We start from the raw sequence: 21,530 nt of genomic DNA on the forward strand, positions 1-21,530 counted from the left end.
GTGTGAGATTTACATTTCCACACTTGCACTAATCGTTCCTGATTCCAACCCTGGAAAACAGTCTCAAGTCTTGATCGAGACCAACACTTTCGATTCCCTGTATGTTGAATGTTCTGATTTAAATAGCTTTGAAAAACATTCCCCTTGATACGGATACAGTGCTGTACTGAAAACTCTGGAACTATGGAACAAACCGAATGCCAATGGATGCCTTGGACTGGTGAGACTACAAAGCAAGGAGCCTGTAGTCATTGCGGCACATTAGGCAGTCGCTCTCTGTGGAAGAACAAATGTGAATTGCTTACCCGCTAAAGATTGTGTTCTTTTAGAGCCCCCGACAAATTCCTCATTCCCCGGAGGATATTCTTTTATCAAGCAGAGTGGTTCAAGTGACACCATTTCCACCGCAAAAGTGGACCATCCAGCTACAGAATGTGTTGAATCAGGATATAGTACTGCAGCCAAATGCTGTGGTTGCTGAAGTGCATATCATAGAAAGTATTATCCCTCAAGAATGTGAGGTGGGATCTGTACCTGCCAGTCAGAGCCGTTCTGAAGCAGGGATTACTTTTGACTTTGGGGATTCCCCATTGCCCCAAGATTGGAAGGATAGGATTAGTATGAAGCTTAGTGCTATGTCTGATGAGTTTGTGCAACATGACCTTGATTTCGGTTGAACATCCAAAGTCAAGCATCACAACAAGCTTTCTGACAAAACCCCTTTCAAGTAAATGGCACGTCCCATCCATCCTCGTGACTTGGCTTCTGTCAGACGACACTTACAAGAGCTAAAAGAGTGAGGAGTAATCAGAGAATCTGAGTCGCCTTTTGCAACCCCCATTGTAGTTTTAAGTATGAAGATACTATGTGTGGATTACAGAAAGCTAAATTCACAAACTGTGAAGGATTCCTATGCGTTGCTGAACCTCAAACCTCTTTTTCCGCTTTAACGGGTTCTCGATGGTTCTCAGTCCTGGACTTGAAGTCCGGTTATTACCATATAGAGATGGAAGAGTCTGACAAGTATAATACCGCTTTCTCCTGTCCCTTAGGATTTGGGGAGTTCAACCGAATGCCTCAGGGAATTATTAATGCACCAAGTACGTTCCAATGATTCATGGAAAAGTGGTCTTGGTGTTCCTTGATGACTTAATTGTGTTTTCCCTGATGCAGCTCCTAAACATACCGATGAGGCTGAGAGAATATGGGTTAAAATGGTCCCCAGAAAAACGCAAACTTTTTCTGTTCTTCCAAACATCAGTCCGGTATTTAGGCCACATAATATCGGAGACTGGGGTCTAGACAGATCCTGAGAAGATCAGTGCTCTTAAGACCTGGTCAAAACCAAAGAACCTAAAAGAGCTAAGATAGTGTCTGGGTTTTCAGGATACTATCGACGGTTCATCCGGGATTATTCCAAGATAGTGAAACTTTAAATGACTTAACTGCTGGTTATGCCCCGCTGAATCGTAAGACCATGAACAGCGAGTTGAAGGGAAAGTATTATTACCCAAAATAATAATTTGGGTATCGATAGACAACAGCTTGTAATGAAGCATTTGACAGAATTATCTAAAAATGTACCAGTGCCCATGTGCTTAGGTTTGCAAACCCAACCTGGCCTTATATACTCCATACGGATGTGAGTACTGCAGGTCTTGGCACCGCATAATATCAGGAGCAAGATGGAGAGAGAAAGGTCATAGCTTTTGCCAGTAGAGGTCTTTCTAGAAGTGAGTCTTGATACCCCACCCATAAGTTAGAATTTCTTGCTCTAAAGTGGGCAGTGACCAAGAAGTATATTTGTACAAAAACATTTGCATGATTACTGAACACATTTCTGCTGAAATGGATTAATCAACAATTGATAAGATTACTAGTTATAATTATTAATGAAAAATAATCGATCATCTATGAATCATTAACATACATAGTCCCAAAACCTTCACTAATGACTTTCTTGAGCTGTGACATGAAAAAAGCTTTAAAAAAATATTTATTATTTTTTTATTAAATGCATAAGGCACCTCCATCGGTCACTGGCAAAACATCTACCATAGTAATAAAAAATTAGTGAGCTATAATTAAAAATTAGTGAGCTATATGGTGCTTGCAAAAACACTTATTTCGTCTAATTCTGAATGGCTGTCAACAGAGAAACCCATAAGGTGTACCATGTACTAACCAGACCATGCTTGCTTGCCTATAGCAAGTAGCAAATCATGGTTCATGGCTGTGAGGTAAACTAAAGGTTATTAAAATGAGACAAGCCCTTCGATATGTATAAACTTCCTTTCCAAGAAAATATAGCAGTGCTGGTTAGGAACAGTTGAACAGTTTCATTGGTTCTTTAAAATAAGACACATTTCTTTTCTTAGCACTGTACAACATTAATTTTGGTGACTATTTTAGGTCATGTCATGAATTGATTGTCCTTGATAAGTCAAATTTCATCAATTATCTTTAAGTATTATGTTACAGTCTTAATGTGGCTATCTACACAAGTACAAAAGTGCTGCTTAGTGCTTGAGTAGTAACTCAAGCACTAAGCAGAACCACCGTCACTAAGAAAACAGGAAGGACCTGGAAAGTGCCATCTCCTCTCTCTGCCGCTCAAGGTCGTCACTTTTCACTCCCGCTCTCTAAGATAGTAAATGTTGACGTCATATTGCAGCAGTGTGAGAGAAAAAATGAAAATGACAGAGTGCTAGTCAAAAGTGTTTGTCATCCTAAAAAAATAAAAATAAAACATTTATTTATTTGTTTGTTGAAATAGAAAAGTTGGTCCTAGCTAAATATATGACAGTCTACAAAACCAAATGGACAACATTTATTTTTTTATTTTTATGGAAATTTATTTTTTCAGCAGTTGAACTGAATCTTTCACATTGGCAGCATTCCATAACGAACTGCTGCTCTTTAATCACAGGGGAGTGTGTCCTCACTGCCATCGATCTGACAGCACACACCCTGAAACAGCAGCAACTTTTTAAGACAGGATGCAGCTGCTTTTTAATGAATTACAGGCTTGACTGAACACAACCTGATCAGCACCTAACAGGAAATTTTTTCAATCCCAGGACAAACAGATCTCCACCAAAAGTAGTAGTACACACTCTAAAAGAGAGAAATGTTGGAGCAACACTGGCCCAATATTAAACTTGTCACCAAGGTTCTCAGCTATACCTCTTTTCCACCGACAGAGTGTCGGAGCACTGGAGCTGGTTCAAAAGCAAGTTCTGGGCCAGAAATACTTACCCCACACCTTAAACCTCTTGGTCTTGAACCAGGAAATAATAATGTCAGAGGCCAGGGCATGGGAAAATGTTCTCGCTGAGTATGGTTTTGTATTTTAAGCGTTTGAAAACTAAACAAAAATAATTCAAAACGGCATCACTCCCATTATAATCACCAAATCTACACTTCAAACATTCGATGTTACACCTCAGTTGATGGGCACCCAGTTCCTAATTTTACTGCACTGCACAGGTGCTCCATTCACTTTATTTTCTTTATTTATAAATATCATGTCTGAATTGATCATCGCCGAAGAGGCCAAGCTGGGAGACGGGGCGTTGAGAAAGCAGGCCTTGTCAACGTCACGCATCTCGACCATGTTCAGCCAGAGGTGGCGTTCCTGGACCACGAGGGTGGCCATCAGGTCGAGTGCCCACGCTGTGACCTTGGTGGCTCTGTGAGCAAGGTCGGTGGCAGAGTGCAGTCCCTGCAGCACATCGGGGTTGGGACTACCCAGGTGCAGTTCTTTAAGGCGAGCCGCACTCACATCGAGCCCGGACAGAAGCAAAGGAGCATTGAAGGGGCGGCTGAAGTGGCATTCACTTTGAGAAATGAAAGCCACGACCGCAACGCTGCCATGGTCATGTTCTCACAGTGAGTAGATGAACCATCCACAAACGCTGCCTCAGTGTGATCGCTACCCAGGCACACGAGGCAGTATCTATGACCATCAGTCTTGGAGAGATATCAACCGCATCCAGGAACTACACAGAGGCGGAAAGGCATCTTTGCGTCCTGAAAAGGACGTTCAACGCCTGCTGTGTATTGCGCATTTGTGAGAGAAATTAAACTCTTTAGAGAAAACAAACTCTTTTAGGAGGAAACACTCTTTTAGACAGAAGGGGGCGTGGACTGCACAGCGTGCAGAGAGGGTAGAAAACCGCTGGTAAAGCACCGTAGATCCAACAGCAGTGTTTCGCCAGCAGAGGTGAGTCAAACAGTAGTGATCTTCAGCTTGCTGCTGCACAACTGCTTGTCCCCAAAGAAAAAATATGACTGACAGACACACGCCCGCTTCCCTTTATACCCGTATGTCCGGGGGCGGGACATGCAAGTTCTGTCTGCCAATTTCTCATTGGCCTTTTCTCAAGTTCAGAGGTACGCAAGGCTTCAAGAAAGACCCCTTGTGTCACTACATTCGACACAATGTCGAATGAGTGGCAGAAGGGGAACTGCTTTATCCAGCGTGCATATGCCAGTTTACGTTTTGGCATCCAAAGCAGAGAATAGCCCAATGATTTTAAAAAATGTATTGTGTTTTTCTTGAATTGTCTTTTTATATTTTTATGTTAATAAGCTGATTTTTGGTAATTATTAGTGTGCATGTAAACACACTCAACTACAGTCAATCAGTGCGTATTTAATGTATTATATACAACTATGTGGAGCAAGATTTTGGACCAATGAAAGAAGTTCACAAATATCCCGACCAAGCACCGACTCCAGCACAAGCACCAATATTTGGTGAAAAATGTTACTTGTATCATTGTGTTGGACTGTGATCTGTTTTTAATGTGGGCTTAATACATCTTATTAAATGAAATTGCTGTTACTCACAATGTGAATGACTCCTCTTGGTACCGCTGGAATTGGAGAAGTTGTGCTGCAGGAGTGAGAGGCCCCAGCTGTAGCGACCTGTCTATGTTGATTGCCTGCAGCTAGCCTGAGGGCGGTGAACGCCTGAAGGAGGTCCTCACTGAACAACAAGTAAATAAAAGATATGAGGAATGTCAGGACCACAAAGGCCATGGCCATTGGGTAAGATTCTGAGACTCCCTGTGAGACAACGCAAGCATCTGCATCACAAACCAACAGCGCACTACTTCATAAAGAGACCTTTTTCTTCTCGTCTATCAAGTACAATGTTGGATAACAGCTGCACTGTGATATTAGGTACCATTCAGACATAAAAATATGGCAACATACATCTTATGGAACTTATGGAACATCATTAATTAATATAAAAAAGATTGAATGCATGTCAAAATACTAGATCTGTAGCTAGCAATTTGCTTAAGGCATTTAGTTTGTCATACCAAGTGAAGATCATTTTGAAAAATGGTTGGAGGCCAGCGGTTACCTTCTTGATGTTCAAAAGCAACTCAGTGTATGCTCAGTCGTGCCCTTTCATCTCTAGTCTACACTGCAAAGGAGTGAGGCCTGATATTTTATATTTACTTGGTCCCTCCCCCATTAACTTCAGTTAAGCAACTGCGTCAGTCGAAGTGCCTTAATTACTCTTGTCCTTTATAAATGAACAAACTCATTTATTTACCAGCATAATAACCAGATGCCCTGTAAGAGCTTCTGTCACCCCAATTCATTTTTAATTATCTCCATTTCCTTGTAAATGATTTTTATAGTGGCAGTAAATCTGTGTGACTCTGTTGCAAGCCAAGACAAATTATTTGCAATGAATAAGTTCCTTTTATTTTTTATCTTTATTTTTTTATTTATTTGACATATTAACAATTGATAATGTCCCTGTGTAAAAAAAAACGTGTGTAAAAATACAAATTAAAGTTTGAAACTAATGACACTGGAATGAAAAGCACATCAGTGTTTGAATAAACCAGGAGGTGTTAAAGGTGTGTAAGTCTGGCTCCTGGTGAATTGTGTTCCAACTCTAAATAAATGCACCTAAATCAGCTAATAAAAATAATCAAAATCTTTGGGTTCACTTGAAAATTACAAGCAGGTGTGTTAGAGAATAATTGGAACTAAACTGCTGGATCTCCTGGATCTGGATGGACATTGACTGGTTTCTAATTTGTTTATGTTATGTCTATGCCCATAAGGGAGATGATAAATAACAAAACATGAAGGTTGAAGTGATTATGTAGGAAAACACAAATATTGATCAATTAGAAAAGTTCAAGACAGACAGACATGCATTCAAATGAATGAATTGAACTTGAAATAAAGGGAGAGTTCCTTCTTTCACCACAGGGAGGTTTCCTACATTCAGAACTTGTACTGGGAGCCCTCACAATGACACTTATGCAAGTCCAGAGCCAAGTTGTAGTTCACACAGCTGCAGCTCTGTCATATTGAACATGCTTACACTTGCAATACATGCTGCTCTATTAATGCCAGAACAGCCAGAAACAAAATTACTTAAAAATCTCTGCATCTTGACTAAAGAATAATTCTAGAGTAAAGTGTTTTGCTTTACTGTGAGCTGTAACTTACCTACTGTACAGTATGTGTTTGTCTTTGTAACAGTCTACGGATGGGCAAGGAGGAGGCGGGAACCGGCTGAACAATAAACAAACTTTAATGATATAAATTAACTTAAAACCTTTAGCGTGCATCTCTCTGTCTCGAACCAGCGTCTCCAAATGCCCCTTATCTCGCTCTCCTGCTGATCAGCTGATTCACGCCCTCCTCCTCGTCACAATCCTCCCCTTCCTGATTCAGGTGAAGGGGCCACCTGTCTGACTAACCCCCCATCTCCGGGCCCACCCCACCTTCTGCAAACCTAGATGAAGAGATGAAGTGAGATGTGGGGAGAGGGAAAGTGTGTGTTGAGACACAGAGAGATAGAGGAGAGAGAGAACTTGCTCGCCGGCTCCCAGACGCGCTTTCGCCCGGTCCACAACTGCTCCTCTGCCCATGTAATCTTGATATTTTCTCAACCAACTTCTTCAGGTATTACCCTGGGATGCTTTTTAAACACTATTGAAGCAGTTCCCATCTATGTTGGGCACTTATTGGTGGCTTTTCTTTATTATATGGTCCAAGTCATCAATTACCAAAAAATAAAAAAATGATTGAATTACATTTTAGTTTTATAATAAAACAAATTAATATGGTGAAACAATTATATTTCAAGGCCTATTCGTTGATTTAAGGAAGTGACGTCTTTGTGCACTTTGTACCATTTGTGGTTACTTTTCAACAGTGGGAGGCGTTTCATTCAGAGTGACTATAACATGATTAACATTACTAAGGTTAACACGATTGTCATACAATGTCATTATTAAAATGTGGAATATGTTGTTCGGTGACTTGATGATCTCTGAATGCCTGGAAGTAATGGAAAAAGCAAACCACATTAAACCAAAGCAGTGAAGTGAGATAGCTAGATCAATGCAGTACCAACAACTGTAGGATATGTAGCAGCACATATCTTATCTCTGGTAGGTGAACTACATTTTTGCCAATTAATACTGTAGTGAGTTTTATAGGTAGAGTTTAGCTGGCTAATTAAGTCAGAGTATTTTTGATGGGCTCTAAAAGTGACTATAGATCGCTCCCATTACAATGAATGAAGCTGCACAATTCATTTATATTTTGCCTTATGTAAAGGATCCGGTAATGACACCTCATTGTTTATTTTCTGTTTTTGCACATTCTGTAACTTATTTGTTCTGTTTAGCTAGACTGTAGAGTATGCCCTTGTCATTTTATTTGGACAGTTCTTGGTTATCCAAATGTAGCTACAGGAAATGCTTCAGGACCAGACATGCGCAGTAGCATTCTGATTTCTGTTTGTGGTATAGGCGGTGGGCCGGACCTCGAAATTATGAATTTAATACTTACCTCACAGCTGTGTAAGTCTTTTTTTGCTGAGGTCATGTAATAAAATCGTATAAGTACTACAGACATTGTTTCCAACTTTGTTTTTTGCACATTTGACGCAAAATGTCCTTACAAACTCTTACTTTTTTAAACCGGCAAATAAGCAGGAGTACTAATCATAACGTTAGAAAACCTCCCGTTTCCTTGACAACCAATGTAAATAATGAACACAGATGACCAGGAAGCTGCATTCTTGAAATTACAATTTTGCTGTAAATCATTAAAAATGTAAATTTAGTTCTGTAGTTCAGTAATACTGAGGTAAAAATGAGGTGTTTTATCCATTTAGCCTCAAATGTAAAAAGCCCTGTAACCCCCCTTTCCCAGACAAGTTGGGCAAAGATTGTTCAATGTACAAATATATGGGTGAACCTGCAAACCACAGAGAGTGCAGTAGCTGAAAAAGATGTATTGGCATTTAACTTAAATTCCGAAGACGTCCAAGATGTGCCGGCTAATGTTGGATTTCACAGAGAATGCTACATGCTCTTCACCAACAAAGAACACATAAGAAGAGCACGTAAGAAGATAGAAAATGCAGCTAACAACAGTGAAGGTTTGTATCAAATGTATAATTTTTATATAAAACGTTTCATTTATATACGTTTAACCCCTTACTAGTCAGCCCCAATTTTGGCAAGTGATGCATTCATGACATCCCCAAAATAAAAAGGTTGCTGCTCAGAAGTCATTCTGAATATACACATAACCAACATATATTTAGAAAGCCAACCCTTGAGAGTTTACATTTCAAGACACAAAATTAACCAGACTGTTATTAATATTGAGATATACAAGCTCAAACATAGACACAAAAACAACAAATATTAAGAATATATTTATAAAATGTATAAAAATATTATGTGAATTTAGGATTGCAACTTATAACCACAACTAAAACATGGGGATTTTTTAAAGACAATCATCCCGCACATCCTATTCAATATTCTATAATAAAATCAACTAATCGAATATTCGAAAATCGTGACTCATCCCTAATTAATATAGTATTTCAGTGCAAGTGGATGACATGACAAGTAGCAAAAGGCAGTGCAATATGTGTATAAGTGGGGTCAAATGTTCATAGCAAATTTAAAAATAAAAAAAATAAACCAATGTAGCAGCATCATAGTGTAAACTACCAGTGTATTTGTGCAAGAGTCAATCAGCTGCCCTTAGGTTATTGGAGGGTGGGGGTGGAAGGAAGAGGCTCTCTATGATTCTCCTATAGAAAGTTAAGAGGATGGATTTGTGGGAGATGAGCCTTCCTCAACTGTGGGAGGAAGTGCAGAGGTTTTTGGACTTTCTTGGCCAGGTTCTGTTGGTGGTGTCGATAGATCAAGATGGGCCATCTGTGATGTGGATACTAAGCGACTCCGTGATCTTGACCTGCTCCATTCATGGTGCTGTTGATGTGATGATTGTCAACGATCACCTCTGTAGTCATTTGGGTGTGGAGAGATATGATGTTGTCCTGTCCGTGTCTGTGTGTTAAATAAACAACTGAATTATATTCAGATAAATAAACACAGAAAGCACACACTACTAGATAATTTTAAATCACATTTTGCTAACCATCTTAAACTAACCATCTTAAACGAGCTTGACAAGACTACTGCAGTTCTGACCACAAATAATTTTGTTAAATAGCTCAAAAACAGCCATCTTTAAATAAAATATTTTTCCACCATATTCCATCATATACCTGTTCTGTTATGTAGGTGAAGCCCAACCACGGTACAGCATGGATGGAGGGAGAATACCTGGTAGTGCACTGGATGACACTGCCCCCAGCACCACAGAGTGTCTTAGAGCTGGTGCACTGCCAATGCAAAACCCTTAAATGTGTGGGAGGGAACTGAACTTGCAAAAAGCATAAGCTACCATGCACAGAATTGTGTCATTGTATATAAACTGTGACAATCAACCATAAATGGCTTATATAACTCCATGACTACCACTATAAAGTTGATTTGAAATAATTTCTTTGTTTTGCTTTGCACTCTTTTTAGCTGATAATTAGTCTAGCTTACTTGTAGCCTAGGTAGCTTGCTATGAACCAATCCAACCTTGACATACCTGTCAAATTATTTCCTACTGTCTTCCCGTTTAAATATTTACCCGTAATTATCCCGTATTTGAATACTCTTTGCTTAGTTCATTGTGTTTGTACCGAATGATTTGGATTAGCCTAAGCAACATACCGTTAGACCTAGCTTTACTGCTCCACTACCAACATTCTTTCGTGGCTACTCTTCTCATCAACGACAACGCATATATTCACGATGAAGTATAGCTTGCAGTCTTAAATACAACTTATATGAAACGCATTAAGATATAGGGGTGTATAATCATTGTAAAACAAATCTTACCTTGACGTTGTCTTGCCGAGACACACCGGTCTCTCCAGGTTGGGTTGTAGACTCATTTGGCTTCAGACTGACGCGAGTCATGCGACGCCGGTTCAACGAATAATGTGATTGGCCAAATCAATTCAACAAGGTAACAACACAAGCGTTGATTGGATCTCACTCCGGCCAACGTTTGTGATCAGCTAGCGAAATTAAATCTATTTTTATACTTTAATGTGCAACAATTGGCGTTGGAAACAATCGGTAATCTTTTTGTGAATTATTCATACAGACAAATAAAAAAAAAAAAATGAGCCAGACAGCTGCTGGGTAACTATCAAATCAAAAACTAAACGAGATAGACGGACTCGGCCCACTGCCTAGTAGGGCGGAGGGTGGGGCCGGGTCGTGATTATACGTAAACACCCGGTGCCTTATCAGGCTAATCAAGCCTCCAAGAGGGATAAAGGCTGACTGCGGAGGATTGTGCGGGAGAGAGAGATAGTTTACGGACATGTCCATCATGTGTGTGTTTGTGTTCCTCCTTTCCAATGACTGCTTTACACTGTTGTTATTGTTTCTGTCCTTGAAATGGTCTTTAGTAACTGTAACTTGATTAGAGGAATAACAGATGCTTTATTTTTTTTATTTTTTTATTGAATGTACCCTTTTCACAGACTGTGATGACACATTTCTGTCATAATTTATTAGGGACAATATGGCATTTGTATTTATTTATTAAACATTTTTACTATTATTTAATGTAAAATTATATCTTTGTGTTATATTACCCTGGTTTTAAGCTTATAATAAAAAAAAAAACTAGTCAACACTGCTTCAATTGGGTTTCTAATACAGCTGCTGAGGAAGTGACAGTAAATTTGTCATCTTTCTCTCTTCTGAAAGCCATAACCTTTCTCTCATTTTTTTTCTTTTTCCTCTTTTGGAAAGTCCTGAAAACGTAATACTAGATTTTCTTTAGCTGTTGGAACAAATAGAAAAGAAAAAATAATATTTGCTATGGTCAGGGCCATAGCTAGTGGGGTGAAAGGTGGGAACAATTCTAGGGACCCAAAGGTCCAGGAGGCCTACAACAAATTTGAAATTGTATTTTTTAATAGATAATGGGCCCAGAATTCCTCACTACGTCCCTGGCTATAGCCTCCCATTCCCCTTTATAAAAGTTTGCCCATTTATAGTTTAATTCTGCATTCCAAATCTGGAAATGTGGAAATTGTTTGACATTCAGAAGTGGCACCTTGTACCTGAATTAGGTCTCCTGTAAAACCTAACCTATTTCTGTGACTGCCGTACGTTTTGCGAACAGCAAACAAAAATTTGACCACACGGTCAAATTTTTTGTTAAACTAATCAGGAGACAATAGGGCCTTTCCCACTGACCATACTAAAGCCTGTTTTAGGTACTTTTCCCAGAGTCTAGTGCTTTTCGTCGCTTTCGCACATAAGGAACTATAGTTCCTCAAAGCCGTTTTAGGGGACATTTTTAGCTCCTACTCAGTGTTAGATACTTTTGGGGCATATAGGAACTGTGGGACTGTGGGAGGTGTTGCAGCCTGTGATTGGTCAAAAACCTGCATTGAGAAAGGAGAGGAGCTAATGTACAGCCAATGAGAGAGCAAGAAATGGGGCACGGGAAGTTTCAGTGGGAGGAGTCCTGATGTACCTTCAACAGAACATCAACTAGCATGGCTGCGGTATCAAGAAAATCTCACTGGACCAAAAAAATGGAGGAATAATTAGTGAAAGACTGGCTGGAGCACCAGCGCCTATTTGATGTTTCATCTGAACTGTACCACAACCGGGTGGCGAAAGAGAAGAGTTGGAGAGAAATTGCCAATTCTCTTGGACAGTCAGGTAAGCAAATAGGTAGATTTTTCAGTAGGAGCTTCTTTTCATATTGTATCCAATAAAATATATGATTAAAAACGTACACATCATATTCTGAAATGCATAACATTTGATCGTGCATATGTTTTCATGTCTCGTATCACTTCTCACGAGTACTCTGTAACGAAACGTAATTTGGAGTCCAGGCAGAGTTGTCTATGGAATGATTTTCCGGACATTATTCAAAAGGAATTGCAAATTGTATTTGCAATTGCGTTTTCAATTTGTGGACGCATAAAATGTGACATAATCCAAACGCAATTGCAAATCGCGCATTACCGTTTGCATTTTCGTTTACGCGAACGCACAGTGACTGCCAGATTTCAAATGGAAAAGCAAAGTCCGTTTGCAACTGTGTTTCCCATATCTTACGAGTTTTGGCCCTGTCATATTTAAATAGCAATTTCAATTACCACGTCTGCTTTTTCACTTTCTCAGCGTCGCGTATGTAGCCAGCCAAAACTCAAATGGAATACTAATTCCCTTAGTATTTCCATTGACGCCTTACATGGAAACCTGTCAATCAATGTCAAGGGTGGGATTATGCTATGGGGCGTGTTTGTCTTGGGAAGAGACGTCACTCACAGTCGACGGTCAAGATCAAATAAACCGGCGTCTGTTCAGGGCATCACCTCTTTATTTATTTTGTATTTATTTTAATGTTTATTTGACAGGGACAAATGCATAGAACATTGCTTTATAAAGAATACAAAATAGATGCCATGCATACATGTTTCTAGCCATGACTAATTTGCAACCCCTGTCCCTGGTTAGGCTTATAAATTTAAAACAAAAATTACAGAGTATTGAGTTTAAGATTTATAATTAATAAAATACATACAACAAATACATCCCATATATGAAATAAGATATGGGCTTAAGTAGATGTGGAAGTCACTATAAAACAAAGTCTAGACACATTTAACAATACAAGAACACAAAAGTGTGCATATGTCTGTGCGTGCTCACATATGCAACATTATGTTTGTATGCATTGTGTTATGTCCTGTACAGTCAGTGTTCACAAAGTTGTTTCAGTTTCAGCCATTGCTTTAAATGTGTATTAAAAACCTTGAAGTCTGTCAATGTTTTAATTTCAGATGATTCCACAAATGTATGCCTCTTACTGAAAATGATGTCTGACCAAATGTTGTTCTATGTTTTGCGGCTATAGTTTCCACTTATTGTGCCTCTAGTTCTTATTCCGCTCTTTTGATTATGTACTAGTTGACAGAATATTTCTGGTGCAACGTTGTTCACACACTTAAAAATTAGTTTTAAAAAAGAAGAATTTACAAAACTGTCAAAACTCAAGATATTATGCTTCCTTAGAATGATGCAGTGATGCCATCTTACAGATTTCTGGTCCATTACTTTTAATGCTTGTTTATATAATGACTCTTGACCGTCGACTGTGAGTGACGTCACTTCCCAAGACAAACACGCCCCATAGCATAATCCCACCCTTGACCCTGATTGACAGGTTTCCGTGTAAGGCATCAATGGAAATACTAAGGGAATTAGTATTCCATTTGAGTTTTGGCTGGCTACATACGCGACGGTGAGAAAGTGAAAAAGCAGGCGTGGTAATTGAAATTGCTATTTAAATATGACAGGGCCAAAACTCGTAAGATATGGGAAACACAGTTGCAAACGGACTTTGCTTTTCCATTTGAAATCTGGCAGTCACTGTGCGTTCGCTTAAACGAAAATGCAAACGGTAATGCGCGATTTGCAATTGCGTTTGGATTATGTCACATTTTATGCGTCCACAAATTGAAAACGCAATTGCAAATACAATTTGCAATTCCTTTTGAATAATGTCCGGAAAATCATTCCATAGTTGTCGGGGATTCATCAATAGTGAAATGTTTTGTAATGTTTTCACCCCTGTCGCCGATTCATCGTGTAATTTGAAAATGCTACGACTTCCATGACAAGACAGACAGTTGTGTAATATGAACGGTCCTACAATCCAACTCAAGGTTAGGTTTAGGGTTAGGTAAGGCAGGTCTAACAGAAGTTCCACAACGGCTAACATTGCTTGCCTAAAAAAAGCAATGAAGTGAGATAGCTAGATCAATGTAGTACCAACAACTGTAGGATATGTAGAGTCTGTCATAATTTACTCACCATAATGTTGTTCAAAACTTTATTTTTTTATGCAAAAAACTAAATATGTTTTAATTGAATATTACAACCTGAAATGTAAATAGTTTTTCAGGAAAATGTTGACACCTGTTGTGCTTTAATTCCACTTAATGTCCAATGTAAAATCTTGGTCTTAATGCAAATATAGTTGAGAAACCCTTGTCTAACCCACATTAGGACATGGACTAGAAATAGGTTTATCGTCTTTGCATCTCTGCATCTTTACTAAATGTAGTTATGCCTCTTTTACCTTCAATGCCCTATTTGGTTAGTTTTTCATCAATGAACATAAAACTAAGCTAAAGAGCGACACAAAGCAAATCCAATTGTCTCTGGGTCATTGGTCTGCTCCTCTAGGCAGGTTTGGGTTTCCTGGACTGGAAAACGATAAAGACTACATATTTGAAGATAATAAAAGTTTGATCAGCCTTACCATAAAAGTGCACACTCTTCATATTCATGAAGGGGCCTAATGCCATATTTATTAAGTCTTCTCTCTCCTTCTGTCTCTCTCCCTCTCACTCTTTCTCTCCCTCCAAAGATCTTGGGTTGCAGCTCTTCAAACCCAAGTCTCCCTGGTGACCATTTGAACTAATTACAATGGCTTCTTTAGTAAGCATCTCTAAGAAATGCTAAGGAGGATCCTCTCCCGGCCTCAAGCAATATGCTCTCTTCCATTCGAAAAGCTTCAAATGCTTTCTGAGAATAATTGTCTGTCCTTAGCAATCCCCTAATGACATTAAAAGTCTCATTATTTACCATCTCGATGGGGCTTTTAGCTGGAAAATCTTAAGCAACAGACAGCTTAGCTCCAGGGCTTTGAATAAGATCATTATGTGAATCAAGTGTCATTTACTAATCTAAACAGTAATCTCATAAGTACATTCCACACTGGTTGTTCCTCGATTCCTTTGTAGGAATTACAAGTTTTTGTTGTTCTATCATCCTTTTGAGTGCATTGTTCTGACTTGGTCTTAAAACCAATTCAAAAGCCTTGACTTGAATTTATGCTGTTTGGGTTTTTATCTTATTTTTTATTTTGGAATACTTTGGAGCTGGAATACTTTTCAGAACACATTTTATTATACAGAATCATTTTATTTGCAAAAAAATGTTTATCTCAAAACCCCAAAACTAATTCTATGCACTCGTCATTACTAAGCATATACTGGATGTCTTATTTAATGTATTGAAAATCCATGCACACACTGAATTTTGCTTTCAGTTTTTCTAATGAATTGACTACTGCTGATACTCTAGTGCCACCTCCCTAAAAATTAATAAATAAAATAAAAAATCAGACTCTAGACATCTCAAGCTCTTGAGCTTCAGGAGATTAATTCAGATTTGTCTAATCTGCAACTGCTACCTTCTTTTCCACCAGAGAATCGTTCAGCAGATTGACACAATGTAATGCATCCAGACCTCCCATAGTTTAAGCATTCTAAATAGTTTGATAAATCTGACAAATGATTGCTGAACATAGCATGGATTATCTGTCTATCCAGGGCCTTAGCACCCTCTTACTGTACATATTAGTGTTTAGCATGTATTTTAACAGATAATGGAGCCAAAAAATAAGTATGAGAAAGCATTGTGCAAACTAAGGGACAGAGAGAAAGAAAGGACGCTGTACTAATAAGAGGATACTGCTCAAGGAGGCTGTTTACTTGCTAGCGTTTGCAATAGCTTTGACCTTAAATGATGCAATATGGCCCAATGCCTGTCAGGAGAGATTTATATTTTGCCCCCTCTTAATTGTTACTGTAAAGCACCTGTCACACTATTTCTGGATAGCAAATCTGTTATCCTGAGTCAAACAGAGACAGAGTTTGTGTCAATATAACATTGAATGATAGTTTCAGAGCTTTAATAAACTCACACAAAATGAATTTATTAGATTTGTTATAGTAAGGACACAGTGAGAAATATTACTGCAATTTTCTGTTTACATTTCTGATATATGTATGGCAATAATCTATAACGAGATTAAATCAAGCTTATATTTCTAGAATTTAGTAATAGTTTCCAGCAACAGATAAGTGAATAACGCAAAAGCCATGATAGGCTGTGCAGTACAGTTATTTTACCTTGGGATAGTTGTGTTTTTAAGCATGATGTGAAGCAGAGCCTCTTATTAGTGGTAAAAACAATGTAATGCATGAACATGCGTAGATTTGTTTTATATATATAATAAAAGGGAAGCAACAATAGTATGACAAAAGAGACCAACAATTAATAAACTTATAAAATTATGATTATTTTAATATTAAAACAATAATTATCATCATTGTAAGCTATTTCTGTTTGGCAAGTAAACTGAAAACTGCAGCTGGACTCCTTTTTTGGGGTTTTCCAAAAACATATGCACAGTCACATTTTCCCAGAATGTGTGGTCACAGGTACGTCTATAGTAATTTTACAAAGGCTTCAAACATGGCTTATCCAAACCAGACTGATCACACTGAGAATTCGGCAACAGTAGATCGAAAGTTCTGCTTTCACTTGTTTCCGCGGGTAGTGTAATAAGGGTGACACGCTCTCTTGTGAGGTAAACAAATGACGGGAGACTGGAGGAAGAGATGTTTCTGGACACTACAGGTGTTGTTGTTAATGCTGTTTGCTCAGCAATCATTTAATAAAGATGTTTGAATTACATCCCATCTTGTATTCTGCATTATTATGATACCTGTGCCTTGCGGAGTCTGAGATGCTGCTACCGCAGATAATAATAAAAAACGCTTCACACAGGTCATGCCAGTTTAGTGTAAATAAAGCGTTTAGCGCACGTAGCCGAACTCAGAGCACTTCTGTTACTCTAAGCATGAGAGTGTAATGAACTCTGATCCCCAAGTTCACCCCGCCCCCTCTAGCTCTCACGCTCGCTCCCAATCACCAGAGTATTAGTTTCACCCGCACTCGCTCCCATCACTAGATTATTAGTTTCACCTGCACTGTTCGTTTTCCCCTATATATACGCTGCCCTTTCTCTCCACTCTGGTTGGTTATTGTTTAGTTTACCCCTTCGCTTTGCCAGCTCTAGTGTTCCCCTAGCTTCCCCTGTCTTTTCAACTCCCTTGTTTCGTCTTTGTTATATTCTGATCTCCCGGCTTCGACCTTACGCTACCCTGTATTACGCTTCTTTGGATTTGCCCATCTGTTATATACTGATTTCCCGGCTTCGACCTGACGCTCCGCTTGACTACGCTTCTCTGGATTTGCCCCTTTGTACTTTTGCCGTTCTGCCCAATAAAGCAGTTTTATTCAACATTGTGACTAACTCGTCTAGTGTGCGTTATAAAATAACCAACCTAAACAGCGTTTAGTCACAATGGATTCCGCTGAACACCTTCGCAGCTCACTAGAGCGGATTTGCACGGCACTTTCTGCCCAAGGATCTACGGTTGGGAGACATGACCAAGCGCTCACGGCCCAGGAGCAGCAGATACAGGAGATACTACATACGGTACGTGCTATATCTGATTAATTTCACCCTGTTCCACCTGTGTCTGTCCCTGAGCCCGTTGATGCTCCCAACGCATCCCCGAGCGCCGTAAGCTTTCAACCCCCCGAGAGGTTTGATGGCTCTTCGGATGCTTGCCAAAGGTTTTTTTATGCAGGGCAGCGTTTTTAGAATGATAGACCTTGCCCTTAACATTATGGACCCTTGTGGCCCAGCTCTTGGTTCTGCGTCAGGGGAGTCAACCCTTGGAGGCTTATGTGGTGGACTTTTGTGCCCTAGCTAACCAGGTGAACTTTGATGAGGTGGCCCTGAAAGACATTTTTCAATGTGGGCTGAATGAGCCAACCTCATCGTCCATGCCTGGTGGTCGCTGCTCCCTCGACCTGGCTCAATATATTGATCTCGCCCTACTGTTCGCTGGTTCCTCATTCACTGTGGGGGAGGCAGACACTGAACCAGAGTTCCACAACACGGCCCCAGTCTCGAAGCCTGCCACGGCCCCAGTCTCGAAGCCTGCCACGGACCCAGTCTCGATGCCTGCCACGGCCAGCGAGCCAGCGCCCATGCCAGCCACGGCTAGTGAGCCAGCGCCCAGGCCTGCCACGGCCAGCAAGCCGGCACCCATGCCTGCCACGGCCAACGAGCCAGCGCCCATGCCTGCCAGGGTCAGCGAGCCAGTGCCTGTAGCCTCGACCGTCCCAGAGCCAGTGCCTGTAGCCTCGACCGTCCCCATGGCCACGCTCCCTGTTGGCCGAAAGTGAAAGAGAAGGAAGAGGGCACCTTCTCCCCAGTCTCGTCTTGTGCTCAAGACCGCAGAGGTTCCCTCAGAGTCTTCCACGGCTCTGCCGGCCTCTGCTCCGCCCTCAGAGTCTTCCACGGCTCTGCCGGCCTCTGCTTCGCCCTCAGAGTCTTCCACGGCTCTGCCGGCCTCTGCTCGGCCCTCCGAGTCTTCCACGGCTCTGCCAGCCTCTGCTCGGCCCTCCGAGTCTTCCACGGCTCTGCCAGCCTCTGCTCGGCCCTCCGAGTCTTCCACAGCTCTGCCAGCCTCTGCTCGGCCCTCAGAGTCTTCCACGGCTCTGCCAGCCTCTGCTCCGCCCCTCAGAGTCTTCCACAGCTCTGCTAACCTCTGCTCCGCCTCTCGCGCCTCCCAGGGCTCCGCCTCTCGAGCCTCCCAGGGCTCCTCCTCTCGAGCCTCCCAGGGCTCTGCCTCTCAAGTCTCTCAAGCCTCCCAGGGCCCCGCCTCTCGAGCCTCCCAGGGCCCCGTTTCTCGAGCCTCCCAGGGCTCTGCCTCTCGAGCCTCCCAGGGCTCCGCCTCTCAAGGCTCTCGAGCCTCTCAGGGCTCCGCCTCTCGAGCCTCCTAGGGTTCCTCCTCCTCTCGAGCCTCCCAGGGCTCCGCCTCTCAAGCCTCTCGAGCCTCTCAGGGCTCCGTCTCTCGAGTCTTCCAGGGCTCCTCCTCCTCTCGAGCCTCTCAGGGCTCCGTCTCTCGAGTCTTCCAGGGCTCCTCCTCCTCTCAAGCCTTCCAGGGCTCCGTCTCTCGAGTCTTCCAGGGCTCCTCCTCCTCTCGAGCCTCCCAGGGCTCTGCCCCCCAGGGCTTCGCCTCTCAAGCCTCTCGAGCCTCCCAGGGCTCCACCCCTCAAATCACTCAAGCCTTCTAGGGCTTCGCCCCTCCAGTCTCTCGAGCCACCCAGGGCTCCGCCTTCAGAGTCTCCCGAGCCTTCCATGGCTCCGCCTCCCGAGCCCCCTATGGCTCCGCGCTCAGAGCCTCCCGAGCCTCCCGAGCCTCCTACGGCTCTGCCTCCCGAGCCTCCTTCGGCTCCGCCCCCCGAGACTCCAGAACCTTCCAGGTCTTCGCCCCCTAAGCCTCCTACGGCGCCACCGCCCGCAGCTCCGCCTCGTGAGCCTCCTTCGGCTCCACCTCCAGAGCCTTCCAGGCCTCCGCCTCTAGAGCCTCCCACTGTGCCACCTTCATTGGCTCCATCTCCTGAGCCTTCCAGGCCTCCGCCTCTAGAGCCTCCTGCGGCACCACCACCCTCTGCCCTGTCTCCTGGGCCTCCTATGGCACTGCCTCCTGAGCCTCTCGAGCATCCCTGGGCTCCGCCTCTCATGCCTCTCGAGCCTTCCAGGGCTCCGCCTCCCGAGCCTCCTACGGCTCTGCCCCCAGAGACTCCAGAGCCTCCTACGGCTTCGCCTCCTGAGCCTTCTACGGCTCTTCTCCCAGAGACTCCCGAGCCATCTAGGTCTCCGCTTCTAGCACCCCCTCCCTCAGCTCTGCCTCCTGAGTCTCCCACGGCCCCACTCCCTGAGTCTCCAGAGTTTTCCATGGTTCCGCCTCCCTCGGCTCTGTCTCCTGAGCCCCCCGAGCCTCCCTCGGCGCCGCCTCCTCAGTCTCTCAGTGCTCCGCCTGCCGAGTCTCCCACGGCTCCGCCGTCCTGGGCTCCGTCTCCCAAGTCCTCCATGGCTCCGCCTTTCACGGCTCTGCCCCCGGAGTCCTCCTTGGCTCCGCCTCCCACGGCTCCGCCCCCAGAAACCCTTCCTCACATGGTTCTGCCAGCTCCCCCAGTAACCATCCCTCTTCCCGGGCCTCCTGACCCTCTTTCTGTCCTGTGGCCTTTTCCCTGGCCTCCTGACCCTCTCCCTGTCCTGTGGCCTCTTCCCTGGCCTTCTGACCCTGTCCTGTGGCCTCCTGACCCTGTCCCGGCCCTGTTGCCTCACCCCGGGTCTCCTAATCTAGTCCCTGTCCTGTGGTCACATTGCAGGCCCCCTGACCCAGTCCCTGCCCTATGGCCGCCCCCCAGACCTCCCGACCCAGTCCCAACCTTGAAGTTATTCCCTTGGTTTCCTGGCTTCCCCACTGGTCTACCCCGGTTCCCTGGGTCTCCCGGCCACCCTCCTTTCTGCTATGTTCCCCCTGACCTCCCCTTGGACTGCCTGTCCGCCCCTCGCAACCGGGCGAGGCCGTCCGGAGCCATCCGTAGCAGAGGGGGGAGTACTGTAACGAACTCTGATCCCCAAGTTCACCCCGCCCCCTCTAGCTCTCACGCTCGCTCCCAATCACCAGAGTATTAGTTTCACCCGCACTCGCTCCCATCACTAGATTATTAGTTTCACCTGCACTGTTCGTTTTCCCCTATATATACGCTGCCCTTTCTCTCCACTCTGGTTGGTTATTGTTTAGTTTACCCCTTCACTTTGCCAGCTCTAGTGTTCCCCTAACTTCCCCTGTCTTTTCAACTCGCTTGTTTCGTCTTTGTTATATTCTGATCTCCCGGCTTCGACCTTACGCTTCCCTCTATTACGCTTCTTTGGATTTGCCCATCTGTTATATACTGATTTCCCGACTTCGACCTGACGCTCCGCTTGACTACGCTTCTCTGGATTTGCCCCTTTGTACTTTTGCCGTTCTGCCCAATAAAGCAGTTTTAGTCAACATTGTGACTAACTCGTCTAGTGTGCATTATAGAGAGGGAGTTTTGGAGCACAGAACCGCTCTGAAAACACTGTAGCAATGCTGTAACTTAATATAGACTGGAAAGAGCAGCGCAAACAAACTTTGAAGCGAGCAGACTATTTATTTAATTAAATCGCAGCCCTTTGCAATTTAATAATCGCACAAGGTCATATCGCGGTTTCGATTTTATTTCGATTAATTGTGCAGCCCTACTGTTAACATTTCTGCATATTTTATCAACTCTACACCCAAATCCTAACCACGACCCTAAACATAACCTTCAGTGTAGTCAAACTGCCATTTTAGAGAGAAAATGCAACATCTGAAT

The sequence above is a fragment of the Xyrauchen texanus genome, chromosome 22 (assembly GCF_025860055.1).
Source record: "Xyrauchen texanus isolate HMW12.3.18 chromosome 22, RBS_HiC_50CHRs, whole genome shotgun sequence".
Classification (NCBI taxonomy): domain Eukaryota; kingdom Metazoa; phylum Chordata; class Actinopteri; order Cypriniformes; family Catostomidae; genus Xyrauchen; species Xyrauchen texanus.